At 46.1% G+C, this 16,324-nt stretch overlaps 1 protein-coding gene across 2 annotated transcripts in view; it reads left to right on the forward strand.

Moving 5' to 3' along the window:
• The window catches only part of Grin2a (glutamate ionotropic receptor NMDA type subunit 2A), a 422,636-nt gene that overhangs the window by 214,736 nt on the left and 191,576 nt on the right, over positions 1-16,324 (forward strand). The gene's annotated exons all lie outside the window — the stretch shown is intronic.

Here is a 16,324-nt window from a genome sequence, read left to right on the forward strand (position 1 = left end):
CCCAACGCTCTTTGTTGGATGAGATGATGGGGACTGACAGGCTGTGACGTGCGGCTGTCTCAGCTGGGAATGCCTGATGGAAACACAGGGTGAAGATGCCAGGCAGTAGATGCCTCCTTGTGTCATGCTGTACTTCTTCCTGGTAGAGGCAGAGGTCACCTGGTGCCATGGCCCAGGCAGGTTCACACTAAGACCTGCAGGTCTGAAACTCCACGCAGACAGACACTAGCTGTGTGACCTTGGATATGTGACTTGACCTCTACAGCTCACAGCATGGGTGTGGACTGGCATCACTGGCATCACTTGGAAGCTTGTTAGCGACGCACCAGCCCTGTCTGCTGAATTGCATTTTAACAAGATTCTCGAAAATGATTCCTGTGCTCCTTAAAGTCAGGAAGCCGCCCCTTCACTTCCTTCACTGAAACTGGGGATGGAATATGTTCCCCCAAAGTCAGTGTGAGCATTAAACATATTTGAATCTTTCCTAGTGGCTTTCCTGGGCCAATTGGCCCAGAGCCGAAGGGGATCCTGGGAGGTGGGGGTTTGTGTTTTAACCCTGAGAAGAGTCTTCCACCTGTTTGATGCCCAATCCCTGGCACACTTGTGCCATCTGTGTCAGTTAAGACACATGGGACAGAGTCACGGGGAGATTTTGTTTTGTATTCACTGTGTTGCTGTTCTGGTGGGTTGTCCTGTTTGGATTTTCTGTCATCATTGTGGTTGGTTCTTTCATGATTACACAGCCACAATAATCACAGCTCTCATTAACGATGCTTTCGGTGTGTGAGTAGCAGTTCATGCTTTCTCCTAATCACAACAACCTTTTGAAAGTGAGAAAACAGAGCCTCTGAGTTATGGGGATTTTTGTCCAAGCCTGAAGCGTATTCTATCTGATACCATCTGTGCCTTTAAGAACTTGAACCTGGGGTGGGGAGACGGAAATACTTCCTAGGGAAGAATGAAGACCAGAGGCCTATCCCCAGAATCCACAGGAAACCCACACGTGGCTGTGCACATCGCAATATTTACAGTGCTGGGAGGCTTAGATAGGAAGGCTCCCTGGGGCTCATGGGTCAGGTGATCTAGCTGGATCAGTGCGTTCCAGTGAGAGGCCCTGTCTTAAAAGAGTAAGGTGGAGAATGATTGAGGAAGACACTCAACCTCAATGAAGGCCTCCATACCCATGCACTTATGCACATGAAAACATGTATACACACAGTGGGAGGGGCAATTTCCTTTAGAGGCTGAGGTCTCAGGGTGGTTCAAAGACCAGGGGGATATTTTTAAAGAGGTCATTTTACTTTAATATTTACCACCAGGACTTTCCCCTTGCCAAAGTTATTGGAAAGCCTGGGACAATGTTTTTCCAAAATGAAAGCTGCCTCCTTCTTTCTTTCCATAGCCCAAGATGATATCTTAATGAACACACGACTTGTTTGCTTCTCCTCCTCAGTGCAATGTCTTAATGACAAGCCATTATTATTGGTGGCAACTTGTCATGTCTCACGTCTAGGTCGCAACAGCTGTGGCTGTCAGACTGTCTGGGAAGAGCCAATCTTGGCAGTGTATTGCAGAAAAACAGAGAAACAGAAGAAGGATGCAGAGCTCATGAAAAGAAGAAGGAGATGAGTGGAGATGGCAGGTGCCTCTGGGAAACATGGATAAGGAAAGTGGAGATGGTAGAGGGAAGGGGCTTGTTTGAGTTCTTCTGATCCAAGTTCATCAAGATGAGTGGAGACTATTATATTAGTCTCCATTTCTTTCCCTACCCAAAGGGGCATTAGGAATCTTCTGGTATAAGGGTCAGAAAAGCTAATTCCAATTAGTTTTAAGCAAAAGAAGATAATGAGTTAAGGCATGCATCTGACAAGGGTATGCTGGCTTCAGATGTGGCTTGACCAAGGCACTCAAGAAGGATATCAAGGCTTAGTAATGCCATCTTCCAGCTTTCCCATGCCTCCTTGGTCTTCTTTCTCAAGATAGTATAAGGTAGGAAGTCTGATGGCTGCCAGAAATTTTAGCTGAAGAACCTTCCAGGTTGAAGAGAAAGAACCTGCAGTTTTGGAAACCCTTTTTTTCCCACCAACCCTGAGAGTCACTCTGTCTAGACTGCCTTAGGACAAGTTTTTACCCTGAAATTAATTTTGAGCACACCATGGGAGTTAAATGAGCCCATTGGCTTGTCTAGGAGAGGGGAATGATGACTTTCCAAGAAAATTCACTACTATCAGTAAAGGGATAATGAATACTTAGTGGTCAGAATGGCAGCTGTTCATCACAGCTCATAAAATGATGTCTCAGACACGTGGCTTCAGAGAAGTCACAGCCAGAAGTGGCCAAACAAAGATGCTCCTGGAAGCTTTGATTTCTCAGCTCCCCAGACACCTGACCCAGTGGCCTCTGAGCAGGTAGAATCTCTCTCTGGCTTTGGTGGGAGACTTCCATAATTGTTAGGGGCCCTGCTTGGAAGGCTGGGGCCAGAGACTTACCTGGGAGTTGTCAGAGCATAGATGAAGCCAGCATGGGCCTTTGCTGTGTCCTTATTTAGAAACAAGGGCTCGTCTCTCAGCCCTTCATGTCTGGCTACTAATGATCTAGAAAGCATGGCCATGGCTCTAGTGTAGACTGTGTTGGGCTTTCTTAAATGAGTTGCAGCAGAATTCAAGTGGTGTACCTCTCCATGCATGGATATGGTCTTTAGTTTTTTCTTTTGTTGAGACATGGTCTCATTATATAGCCTTGATTGGTCTGGGATTTGCTAGACCAGCTGCTGCCTCTGCCTCCCAAGTGTAGGCGCTAGGATTACAGAAGTGTACCACCTCACCTTCTTAGATGCACTCCTTCCTGCAGCCCTGAAGCTCTTGTTAGAGGGAAATCTCTGGATGTGCCTGGATGACCTGTTAGGGAAAGGTCCAGTGTCCTCAGAAGACCTGAAAGTTTGAGCCATGGCAGTGAGATTTGAGTACCAGTTGATGAAAGGGCGTAGCATGCATTTGTTTGCTTGGCTGCTCTCTGAGTGCCTGTGTCAGAATTCTAGGGGGGAAAAAGCCTGAGAGTCCGAGCATCCCACCCAAGTACCTACAGCACCTAAGCAGAGGAGTTGCTGGGAGTATCATCTACCTAGGGTGTTGATGCAGAGTGTGTCTCATTCTCTAGGGGGCGCCCTCTGTGAAAACAGCCCCTGTGTCCTGCCCTAGCTCATCTCTCACCCATCTGTCTTGCAAATTAAATTTCAATTGCTCTGACCTTCCCATGGTTTCCTGCTCAGATACTCTTTCTGCCCCAACCCTAAATTTTACGTGGCTGATTCATCCTACATTTTCTTTTCTTTTCTTTCTTTCTTTTTTTTTTTTGGTGTGTATGTGTGGGGCTGTATGTTTACATATGTGTTTCTGTACGTGTATGTGTGTGCAAATGTATATGCTCATATGTGTGGAGGTCAGAGGTCAATATTCAGTGTGCTTTTTAGTCTCTTGCTACCTTTCATAATTTTTTTTTTTTTTTTAAATCCAGGCTCTGTTGCTGACCCTGGAGATCACCAGTTGGCTAGACTGGCTGGCCGATAAGGGATCCTCCTGCCCACCCCTCATTTCCCTGAGCCCAGGGGTTACAGGCATGCTGCCATGCACAACTTTTCCCATAGGTGCTAGAGATCGATCACACCTAGCTCTTGGTGCTTATGTGGCAAGCACGTTAGCAACTAAGCCATCCTCCGGGCCCCATCATTTCCTTTGGTCTGTTTCAGTGTCCTGACTGATAACCAATGTGTCTCCATTGAAATCCAGGCCTGAACTATGACATTTGATTCCTTTGAAATTGTTCCACGCATAGATTTATTTCTTCCTTGTCGGTCTCCTTCTGTAATGAGATAAAATCCACAGAAGCAGGTATCTTCCCTTAGGCAGCAGCCTCTTCACCAGATTCTGTATCCTGGAAAAACACTTGGAGTTTAGCAGGAGTCCTTTGAACCTGTTGAGTGAATGACAGGTAACCCATGGATGAGAGCTTCCTCCTGGCACAGTAGACCTGGCAGATCTGCTCAGATAAGTGACGTGTGGATCCTTCCCTGTCCTGGAAGCCTTGAAGACACCCAAAACATCTGCCTAAGGATCTGTAAGGTGCATGGGAGAGCTCCAGGTGGATGGTGCCTTGCCCTCAAGAATTCTTAGTCTGGACATGGTGACCATTGGTGAACCAGAGCTTAGATGTGGGGCTAAAGACTGAGTGCTGGGAACTCAGCAGAGGAGAGTAAGTGGGAAGCAGGACATAAGAAGTAGGTGATGGATGTGGGTCCCAGGGCCCATCAGAGCTGCTATCATTCCACTGTTGATACCCACCAAACTTGGCTGACCTTGCATGTTCATTGTCTCTCACAATATGTACGATAATTTCTGGGTCTCTCTCTGTCTCTCTCTGTCTCTCTCTCTCTCTCTCTCTCTCTCTCTCTTTCTGTGTGTGTGTGTGTGTGTGTGTGTGTGTGTGTGTGTGTGCGTGTGTGTGCCTGCACTCGTGAGTGCCTGCACAGGGAAGGGTGTGAGGTGTCCTCTGTCATTCTCTACCACTGACCCTGGAGCTCTGTTTTGCTGTGAGGCTGGCTGGTCAGCAGGCCAGTGTAATCCCCCTGTCTCCAATCCTCTTCCTCCAGTGCTGGAGTTACAGGAGTGTATGGCCATGCCTGTCATTTTTTACATGGGTGCTGAGGATCTGAACTCAGGTCCTTACGGTTGTACAGTATGTGCTCTTACCCACTGGGCCATCTCTGCAGCCTGTGTGACTCTTTCTCTCCTCATGTTTTCAGATGTGAAAACAGAAAGGTTAAACAACTTGCTCGCTGTAGACAATGGGCTGCCAGCCCTGCTTGTGTCCTCCTATAGCCCGGGCCCCGGCTTTTCGTAGGTCCTCTGTGCTGTGTGCTTTCTATGTGATGATGTCCCGACTCAGCAAGACAAGTGCCAGGTGTGGGGTCAGAGAACTGTCTGCCCCGTACTGGCTCACATGGAATTTAGAGTAAGCCATCGTGGTTCTGGACCCTCAGTTTCCTTATCTGAAGTCTCAGCTTAGCTTTCTCCAATGCTGGATCCTGTTAGATTCCCTGAAGGAATCAAATAGTGTTTCTGAGCTCCACTCAGACCATATTTAGGGGTAAGGCAGCAAGGGTGAGGAAACATTGGCTTTCAAGTTCAAGTATACAAGGAGGGTGACTCTAAGTCAAGATCAAGTTTCTTCTATTTAAATTTAAGTAGTCACATGCAGCAGTCCTGTTCTGAGAGCCACTCTAGGCTGAGGCTTTGGGGTGGTAAGTGGAGGTGGCAATTGTCTTACTCTGAGCATATCCTGACACTCTGAGAGCCCAGGGAACAAAGCATGAGTAAAGATCATGTTCTTCTTGTCCCTGTATTGGAGCATTCCAGGCACCCGACATAGCTACCCTAGCTGGGAACTCAATGCTTACCAGAAACTGTACATTTAACTCCTCTCTCTGGCCAGCCGTATCACCTGGTGTGTATCCAAAGGAAACAAAGTCACTACCTCGAAAACCTGCTAGAACCAGTGCCTCTCAACCTTCCTAATGTTGTGACCCTTTGATAGAGTTCCTCATGTTGTGGGGATCACTGCCCATAAAATTATTTCATTGCTACTTCATTACTGTAATTTTGCCACCATGTTATGAGTCGTAATGCGAATATTTGATATGCAGGATATCTGATATGTGACCCCCAACAGGGTCAAGACTCACAGGTTGAGAGCCACTGTGCACTCCTTGGTTTCCTCAAGGGGTTGCTTCTAGAACCCTCATCCAGACATCAAAATGCACAGACACTCTGGTCCCTTACAGAAGGTGGATGTATATTTGCATGCAATTTGAATAGACACTCCCTACTACTTAAAATACCCAATACATGCAAATTGTTGCTATCCTGCACTGCTGAGAGAGTAATGGCCAGACAAGGCCCGTTTGCCCTATGAAGATGCAACTCTAAAATATTTTCAGCCCATGGTTGGTTGAATCTGTGCATCTGTACAGAAGGTTGGTTGCGTATGTATAGGTATATATGCATATATGTGTGTGTGTGTTTCTATAATGTCTATTAAAAGAGGAAATCCTGCTATTTGTGACAACATAGATTAATTTGGAAGACATAACAAGCCAGAGACAGAAAGACAAATACTTCATGATTTCACTTACATGTCGGATATAAAAAGCTGATCTCAGAGAAAGAGAATAGAACGATGGTTGCCAGGGCCCAGAGGACAGGGGGAGTTTGGAGATGTCAGTCACAGGGCATGCATTTGCATTTGTAAATTAGGAAGTGCTGGCAGACCTAATGTGAGCGTAGTTACTAATACTGTACTATGTATCTGAAGTTTGCTGAGAGTGGATCTCAAATATTCTCATCCCTCACACACAGAGGTAACTGTGAGGAGATGGATGTGCTAATTAGCTTGATTATGGTAATCATTTCACAGTGTATTCACATATCAAAACATTATTTTGTGCACCTTGGATATATACAACTTCTATTTGTTAATTATTCCTCAATAAAGCAGAAAAATAAAGGAAACAAATGAAACTGATTTGAAGAGAAAGAAGCACACAGATGAAGACGGTGCTAGGTTGTTTAACAGGAAGGCTGGTCGGGTGGGAGGAGGACTCGGTTGTCAGGGGGCCTGCTGTGCAACCATGAGGGCCTGTGTTCTAGCTCCAGAACCCATGCAAGACAGGCAGGCATGGTGCCATGTGCTTGTTATCCCAAAGTTTCCACATGTTTCTTGCATTCATTACCAATGTGTCAGACACCTCACCTCCTTTTACACAAGCCCCTCAGACACTGCAATAGATGCCGAGTCCCAGACAGCTTGCAACGGGGCTGCTGGGAGGTGCAGTCTTGTTCTGAAGGTTGTGGCAACTGGGAAACCATTTTAAAGAGGAGTGGGAGGGGAGCCATGCTCCAGTGTGAACTTTAGAATGACAGCTCCAGTAGCAGGTGGGGAGCAGTGAGCCGAGAAAGCCTCGGTAGCATTCCAGACAGAAGCCAGCACTCTGGTTTGACTGTACCAACCAGCACCGGAACACAGGCAGGTACAAACAGGAGAGGAAAAGGAAAGAAACCCACAGGCTTATGAAGAAGCAGTGGCTGCCTCTCAGCTTGGGTGTTGGTTGGCTGCAGGAGTCAGCGAGGGAGGGACATCCTTTCTTCCTAACAGGAGTAAACTGGAGGACAGAATTCAGATGATTAAATGGTCTAGGGAGTCGGAGTGTCTTGAAATGGAGTACTGCCGTTGAGATGGTGGAATTGATATGATGTTAGGATATGGCACTCAGATGCCATTTCATTCCTCTCTTGCCTCAGTTTCCTCCTTGAATCAATGGACAATGAAATGACACATAATTGTCATTTTTACAACTTCTTGGGGATCTTCTTTGTTGGCTGGGTGCCTCAATAGGGAGTATGCACACCTCTCTGTTCTGGATACCTGGAAGGAAGCCGTGTTTTATGGTAGCTAAACCTCTAGATGCTGAATTGAGATGGCCTGGTTTTGACCCCTGGCTCTGCCATGTCCTTTATATGAATTTTAGCAAAGTCACGTTCTGAGCCTCGGCTTGAAAGTCTGGGATGTAGGGATGGTGACCATACTTCCTATTGCTGATACACTGTGCTGTGTGTTGGATATTGGCTGTGACAATGACTGTGATGGTGACAGTGAGCAGAAAGGCTGGATGTGATGGTGGTGGAGGAGAACGTGAGGTAATAAACTTCTCTGATGGGACTTGTTCATCCTATGTGCCTGTTCCGTGCTCTTATCCGAATCCTCAGGCCTATCGAGTTTGATACCTTGTTTGTTTTGTTCTTTGAGGTTCATGTATGTATACAATAAAATATCATACATGCTTCTTCTTTCCCCCTCAGATTTCCTCCATGTCCCCTAACACACCTCCTCTTTCAGCTTCATGCCTCATTCTCTTCCCCTTCTTCCTCTTCATCATCTTCTTCTTCCTCTTCCCCTCCTCCTCTTTCTCCTTCTCCTTCTCTTTCCCCTCTTCCTCCCTTCTTCTCCTATTAATATCTTTCTAAGTCAAATCAGTGCTGCCCATGTATACATAGGTGTGAGGCCATTCACTGCAGCATGGGAAACCTACCAGTGGCCAATACCCTAGAAGAATGCCCTGCCCCCAGCAGCTGTTATCTGCCAATAGCTCTTCAGCAAGGGGGTGGGCCTGAAGGCCACAGTCATCTGTGTTGGAGTTTTGGCTGGCTTGATCTTATAGAGGTAACCACAGCTGCTCTGAGTTCTGAATGTAACGGTCATGCCACATCCAGAAGACTTCATCTCACAGCACTTCTCTCCATCTTACAGCTCTTACACTATTTTAGCCCCTTCTGCAATGTTCCCTGAGCCTTGGCAGTGATTATTCTCAGCACTTGGACCAGTTGTGAGTCTTTGATCAACCCCTACCCACTGCAGATAAAACTCTTCTGGCCGAAGTTGAGTGGTATCTTGATTTTTTTCCTTCTACTTGTAGGGATGAAGATAAAATCTGTTGAAAACCTCCATTGGTCCATTAGGAGAACAGTGTAAAGTATGTCAGAGCTCACTGGGACGTCCGTTTGTAGAACAAAACAACTTCCCAAGTTCTTTTTCTGCATCTTTGCTGCCAGGGCTGAGCTGTTTTCTTTACCAGCCATGTCCACCCTGCTAAGAAGCAGAAGAGATGCCCTAGGAAGGTCTGTAGAGTCGACAGCAGTGACTAGTCAACCATGCTTTCTGGGGACAGGCTTCTGGCTCACCCATTTCCTCACCAAATATTTATATGGCTCTTTATGTGTGTCAGGCATAGTTCTAGTCTCTGAAAAGATGCTAGTTGAGTGAAACTCATCCTGCCATTGAGATATGACAGGGGATATCAAAAGAATTGGTTTTGTGATTCAGATAATCTGGTCATAGAAACTGTGTCTCCGTTAGACCGGCACAGGGCCAGCAGCATTGATTTTTTTAAAGATATTTATTTATGTGATGATGATATGCAGCTAGAGATGAGAGCCACTGGTGTGTGTACAGGGAACATTGCATGAATCTTGCAACAACCACCACGCTATTGTCATTCTGGAACCGCGAGGATCTTAGGAGAGTCTGCTGACCACTGTGTCTTCATGAGAAGGACCATTTGTAGATATTATGCTGTTGCCTCATCTCCTGAGTAGTTAAGATCAAAGTAAACACGGATATATATAACCTTGGTAAGTAGGTGAGTGAAATGAAAGTTGATATTTGAATCAACTAGTTGTCATCCCTGGACCTGATAGAGTCAGGTGTCTCCATGGGCACTCAGTGATCTCTGGAATGTTCCAGAATAGGACTAATGCTTTAGATCTGATGGAATGAGACCTCACACATCACAGGATGGAAACAGTCTAGAACAGACAGACAGCATCCTGAATGTCCCTGCCTCCCTTGCTATGTTTGAAACAGTTTGTTCTGCAGTTTGCGAGCTTGGGGAGAGAGCTGCTCTTGCCACAGCACCATAGTGGGCGTGTGAGATGTGTTTCCCTCCCCTGACTGCACAGGCAAGGGAAGCCCAGTGCCAGCGTGCCAGAGGTGATCAGAGACAGCTCTCCTGAGCCCACAGAGGACAGGCGGGGGTAGGGCTGAGTGCATCAGGGACCGCCTCTACCATCAAGGCAGGAAGTGGGAACATGGAAGACTGGGCCATTTGGCATATCTGCTGTCTCCTGGGCGGGTGGCCAAACTCCCCATCACCTTCTGCCAGTCCATAAAATCACCATAGACAAAAGAAAAAAAAATCAAGGCTAAAAGGAGCCTCATTCTGCAATGTTTTGCAAATGTCTCCTCATTTCTGTCTCTCAAGAGGATATACAATGTCTACAGTGGAATGTGTGTGTGTGTGTGTGTGTGTGTGTGTGTGTGTGTGTGTGTGTGTTGTGTGGTACCTAGGATTGAAGTCACGGCCTCATGCATGTTAGGCCAACTCTACTACAGGCCTGCAAGCCTAACCCTCGGTGGAGCTTAATGTACCAAACAGAAATGAAACATCGTGCAGATTATTAGGAATACACCCATGGTCTCCAGGTCAGCACAGAACAGAGACACCTTCTCATCCATGTCTATTATTGCATGAATCCTAATAGCCACACTATGGAGTCAGTCTAAGTGTCAATCAACAGAGTTGTGGATAAGTGAGCCCGTGAAGGGTGTTGGTGTTGCTTTCTCACTATAGAACGGTCTGACCATCCCTGTCCTACTCTTTATGAAGCCTCCTAATTCAGAGAGCATGGGCTGGTTTGCAATATACTAATGGGTCTGGATACCCCAGTTTATGAGCTAGGATAGAGACCCCCAGGGTTCTGGCAGTTGTCATGTAGTCCACAGGACAGACAGTGAAGAGGAAGTCCCAGACTGTTGGAGGCAAGGAGAAACAAACCTCAGACTCTTCTCAGTTCATCTCCTTCTTCACCTATGGAATTGTGTTAATTACACCCAGTTAGTATACAAAGAAACTCAAACCCAGGAAGATTAAGTGCTTGCCTGGAGTGACGTGGTTACTTATCACAGGGTCAGGATTTGAACTTGGGTCTGAAATGTCCCAGAACCCACAGTATACTAACTTGGAAACTGACTGGTACACACAAAGAGGCATGCTGGAGTTGTACCTAAGGAGGTACAGGGACCATTGTTGACTGCCCTGCATTGGAAATGTGAACAGTTTGAGCTGATGAGGTGCTCCAAGGCCAGAGCACTTCGGGGTTACACAATCTCTTGCTGAGACATAACAATAGATCCTGATCCCTGGGTAAACCTCATTTGCTGAATACTTGGTATCTGGCCAACATGGCATGGGGTGAGGGTGGGGTCACTTAATTCTTATACCCCAATGGCAAAGCACAGGAGTGGATCACTTGCCATCCTGGGAGAATCTCTGCCCCTCTGGGCTTAGCCCTGGTTCACTAGTGTCCCCCCTAGGGCCAGGCTGTTCATGGGGGTGAAGGGTAAGCTTTCTGTAGAACGTTTAGATTGGCATTAGCTGACAGGCACGAGAATGTAATGAGCAGTACAACTCCCCAGTAAGCACTTTTGCATGTTAACTATGATTCCCGCCTCTCTATGTATAGATAATGTGCATGCATATGTGTATTTGTGTATGTGTCTAATATGTGACATACTTGTATGTGTGAGTGGGAGCACACACATGCCCCAGTGGGTATGGACTCAGAGAATAACCTCAGGTGTTAACCTTTGCCTTCCACCATTCTAGACAGAGGACAACATGTAGTTCTCCAATGCACAAACCAGGCTAGCTAGCCCTCAAATTCCAGGGATCCTCCTGTCTCCTCCATCTCCCACCTCACTAGAGAACCACTGAGATTACAGTGTGTACTAATGTGCTTGGCTTGGTGTGGGCTCTAGGGATTTGAACTCATGTCCTTATACTTGCACGGCAAGCAATTCCACACTGAACCATCTCTCCAGCCCCTTTAGTTATCTTTATACCTATTATGCTGATGAGGAACTTTCCCCAAGGGCATACAATTAAGTCTGTAACAGAGCAGTCTGACCCCAGGTGTGCACTGTGCTCCATCTATTGGAGTAGGGTGTGAATGGGAGTGTGGAGATCAGCTTCCTGTTGCCGTGACCAAATACATAAGAGGAAGCAGGATTCATGGTTTAGAGTTTTTAACCCCTGGTCACTTGCCTCCATTGTTTCTGCTCCTGAGTTGAGGCAGAAAGAATATCATAACAGGGAGTATGGGTGGAACAAAGCAGCTCACCTCCTGGAAGAGAGAGAGAGCAGAGAGGGGGGCATGGACCAGAGACAAAATATACCCTTGAAGGGTGTGTTCCCAGTGACTTGCATCCTACAGTTAGACCCCTCCTGCAGTTTCCAGCACCTTCCAACAGCTCTCATGGATAAATCTACCCATGATGTCAGAGCTATGCAAGCCTAGTTGTCTCCTGAAGGTCCTGACTCTGAGCACTACTGTGTTTGGCAGTAAGCCTTCAACACACAAACTCTGGAGCGCCTTTAAGGTCCTAACGAAAATGGAGGATCATCAGAAGATCAGCTCATGCTGAAGTGTCTAAGATGGAGAGGAAGGATGGCCAGGCCAGTGTTTTGCACGGATCTTTTCACAGGTTGACTGTGCTGCACTGGCTCTGGGCTGCTGAACTGCTGTGTGTGATTATCTTTCTCCCTGAAGGTCACATTGAAGGCACACGCTCTTCCATCTAGAGAATACGAGGCAAGACTGTACCCGACTACAGCTCTCTTCTGTACATAGAGCATCTCACAGGCAGCCTGGTGATGCTACAATTCACTGCACATGGAGCAAGGAACCTTCGGGAGCCCCAACTCCAGCCACATCTAGCATGTCGGTCCCCACCTCTAGTTGTTCGAAAATGTGTGCATATGTGGGTTGTCTCAAAGACTTACTTATTTAACAATTTCACACATGTATGCCATACATGCTAACCACTCTCACCCCACCTCCCTACCATCCTGTCCACCTTCCCCCGCTTCCCACAAACCTCTCTCTAATATTCAAGACTAGGGTCATCTTTGTGATCATGGGTTTTGACTCTAGTTGCCTCAATATTGGGTACACAACTAAAGACAGTGGTTTTTCCCCTCCCAGAATCCATCAATAGCCACTAGCTCAGAGTGAAGGAGAGGTCCCCATAAACCCTCCCCCTTTCCTTTACTGATTGTTGATAGGTTCAGTCTTGTATGGGTGCAGTGCAGGTAACTCCAGCTGTTGTAACTGCAATCAGGAATTAATGATTTCGAGGACTGGACTGAATGTAGAGAATGGTGTTTGCGGCCCTTCACCCTGTCTCCTGGCTCTTGTGTTCTTCCCCTCCCGTGTCCCCTCTTCTGCAGTGTGTAAATGACTGTTTAAAGCTGCACACAGCATCAAGGACTCTAGTGCATTCCCTCTTGGGCCCTCTTTGCATCATGTTGAACACTTCCTCTATTCCTCATGGATGCAGTGCAGCTGTCTTCTGCAGTCACAGTGTGGCTCTGGTGGCAGCATCCTCAGATGTTTCAGTGCCCACTGGAAATTAATGCATGTCTTTGGTAACTCAGTTTGCAACACTTTGGTCCCATCTTAGGAAGCACCCAATGGTGTGGGGGGCTGACTACTATAGTTGCTTTCAGACTTCTGTGTCATCTGCTAGATTCTATATGTTCTTGTCTTTTTGGTTACTCAGTGAAGATCTGAGACAGCTTATGAAGCATATAAGTTTTCTACGTTCCTCTTCCTATCAATAAAGTGCACACTAAATTTTTGTGTGTATGGGCTGGAGTGATATCTATTATTAAAGATCTTTCCTTGAAAGCATAAAGAACTAAGTTCAGTCTCCCAGAACCTAAAAGAGGAAAAGTTGGATATGATAGTACACACTTGTAACCACATCCATGGGGAGGCAGTCACAGGTGGATTCCTGGGGCTCACTGGCTAGCATGATTTTCCCCATTGGCAGGTCTCAAGTCAGTGAGAGACCTTGTCCAAAAAAGCCAAACAAGGGGCTGGCAAAACGGCTCAGGAATAGAGGTGTTTGCTCTCAAGCCTCATGACTTGTGTTCTATCCCTGGGACTCACATGGTAGAAAGAGAGAAATGGATACCACAAGTTGTCCCTGAACTTCACACATGCACTATGACCTCCACGCACCCACCCACTAACCCATTACAAATAACTGTTAGAAAAAAAATAAGGTAGATAGTACCTGAGGATTGACATCCAAGTTTGTCCTCTGGCCTCCACACACATGAACACAAAAAGGCATGCATATATACAAAGATGTACATGCTCACAAATATGTATGTATTTGGGGCTTTGGTCAGAGAAGTGATTTTGTGGAGTGTGTAGGAGTGGGTGGTGATGTTAAAGGTCTGACTTTGGATGTGACATTCAGGATCCACAAAGCACACAATCTCAGACACTGAATTATCCCCTTGGAGCATTCTGTGTAACCCAAGGACATTCTTCTGGGACTTCAATTCCACACTCATGCATATCCTTGTTCTCCACTCACTGATGTGTCATGGGCCAAGCCTACTGCCAACCATGGGGACAGAGTGATGAGTACAACAGCTTCTCTGCCCTTGAAGAGCTCACAGTCTTGTCAAGATGTGATTGAAAAAAAAATCCATCAATTCAAGAATATTGGATTCCTCCAAATGCTACAGTAGGGAAAAGGATAATTTCCCCAAGTCTTTAAATCTGTTACCCATTTTAATTGATTTAATTAGGTAAAATTCATAGAACTGTAATGCTGGAAGAAGCCCAGAAACCATTTATTTATTTCCACTTCTCTCTGTCTTCAGGCCATGCTGCACTAAGTAATCCACCAAACCCATGCCTTCCAGAAAGAGCAGTGTTTCCAAGAACTGTAGCTTGTTGGCCACTGAGATCAAGAAAATGGAATGGAAAAAGTTGACATTCATAGTTACAAAGTATTTCTCTGAAAGACATGACTGGAATCATGGAACCACTACACACACACACACACACACACACACACACACACACACACGAGTGTACACACAATGCAGTCCCCATAAGTAACACTGCTGAATTGAGGTGGGATTACACAGAAAATAAAAAGTGCTAAATGAAAATGTGGTTGTAATAGGGTAAGATCACCTTGGCAATTCTTTCAGTTTCTGGAAGAAATAATATACCCTAGCCTTGGTCAGATCCTGTCTTGTGGTAACACAGAGGCATATTTTTGTTGAGCTGGCATTTGTTTTATGTTCAAGTGGTGGGCATATGTATGTGCAGGTATGCATATGTACACATGCATATAGCAGTCAGAGGGAAACCTTAGCCTTGTTCCCCAGGAGCCATTTTACCTTGGATTTTGAGAGACCAAGTAGGTTGAGCTGACTGACCAATGAGCCCCAGGAATGCCCTGTCTCCATCTCCCCAGCACTGGGATTACAGGTGCATGCGCATGCTCAGCTTTAAAACAAAAACAAACAAACAAACAAAAACCATGTGTTCTGGTCCTCACACTTGCAAGGCAAACACTTCACCAGCTGAGCTATGAGCTCCACTTCCTGAGTTGTCATTTCTGTAGCACATTATCTAGAGCAACGTGGCTTACACATTCACCATGTACTTGTTTTAAATGATCCCCAGAGGGCTGTGGCTGCAGATGGGAGGGGAGACTGGTATGAGGCATTCTTGGACCTACCTAGGCTTGGATACTTGGTTGCTGTATGACACTTTAATCATAGGTCTCCCTGCCAATAGCACCAATGTCATAAGACCACTGTGGGAACTAATGAGTTGAGGAGTGTGGGGGGATTATACATTTGACAACCCTGTAATCACCTGCTTGGCCAAGTGAAGTTTTGTTCTCATGATCATATATTTACTTGTGAAGCTGTTAGGATCATAGTGGCCCCTTAGCCCAATACAAGTTACCAGGGCTTTATCAGAATAGTGCCTAAGCTTTTCAATAGAATTTCATCCTTTTTACTTCATACAGCAGAGTGCATTTATCTATTATACTAAAAAAACTACACCCCACAACATGCTTACCTGTTTCCCCTCTCCCTTGCCTTAATTCTTCTACAGTTCCACAGGTCTCTCTCAGTCTCCCGTTCACAGCAGCTGCTCTTTCCCAAGTTCACCTTACATCTGTGACAGCAGAGATCCAGATGTGACTGTCCTGCTAGTCATGATTTCCCAAGGTCTAAAGCACATAGCAAAGTGTTCTGTAAATGTTGGCCGATCAAGTGGGTAGATGGTCACACGGATTATTGTCTGTACTGTACTACATGAGAATCTTAGGTTGAAGCTACAGAAGCCCTACTTGCACCAGCTCATGTGAACAGGGGAACTGAGTGGCTCCTTTAGCTGGTGCTCTGGGGGTAACCGGCTTCCGGTATGTCAGAGTCCAGGAGCTCCAACTGTGCTCTAGTGCACCTTCCTGTACTTCCTGATGCTCCTTTGTGTCTGTAGACTTCATTTTCATGACATGACCCTGAGGACTAGACCAAATTGTATTATTGGAATGATGTGGATGGAAATGGGTGGGGAAAGGGCATCTAGAGGGAAATTAGAGTGGATGATGATGAACGAAATAGTAAATATGCGTCCTTGTGCTAGCCACAGGCTTCTGAGTGTGAATTCTTCAAGTCTGCGTTTTCTGTGCATGTTCCAGAGCCCAGCACAGATCAGCAGTGCTTATTTTTATTATTTGTGTATATGTATGTGTGCATGTGTGTGATCAATGTGTACATGTGTGTGCCAATGTGTGTATGCATGTGGAAACTAAATGACAGCCTTAGGTA

Source organism: Peromyscus eremicus, chromosome 8a (assembly GCF_949786415.1).
Source record: "Peromyscus eremicus chromosome 8a, PerEre_H2_v1, whole genome shotgun sequence".
In the NCBI taxonomy this organism is placed as follows: domain Eukaryota; kingdom Metazoa; phylum Chordata; class Mammalia; order Rodentia; family Cricetidae; genus Peromyscus; species Peromyscus eremicus.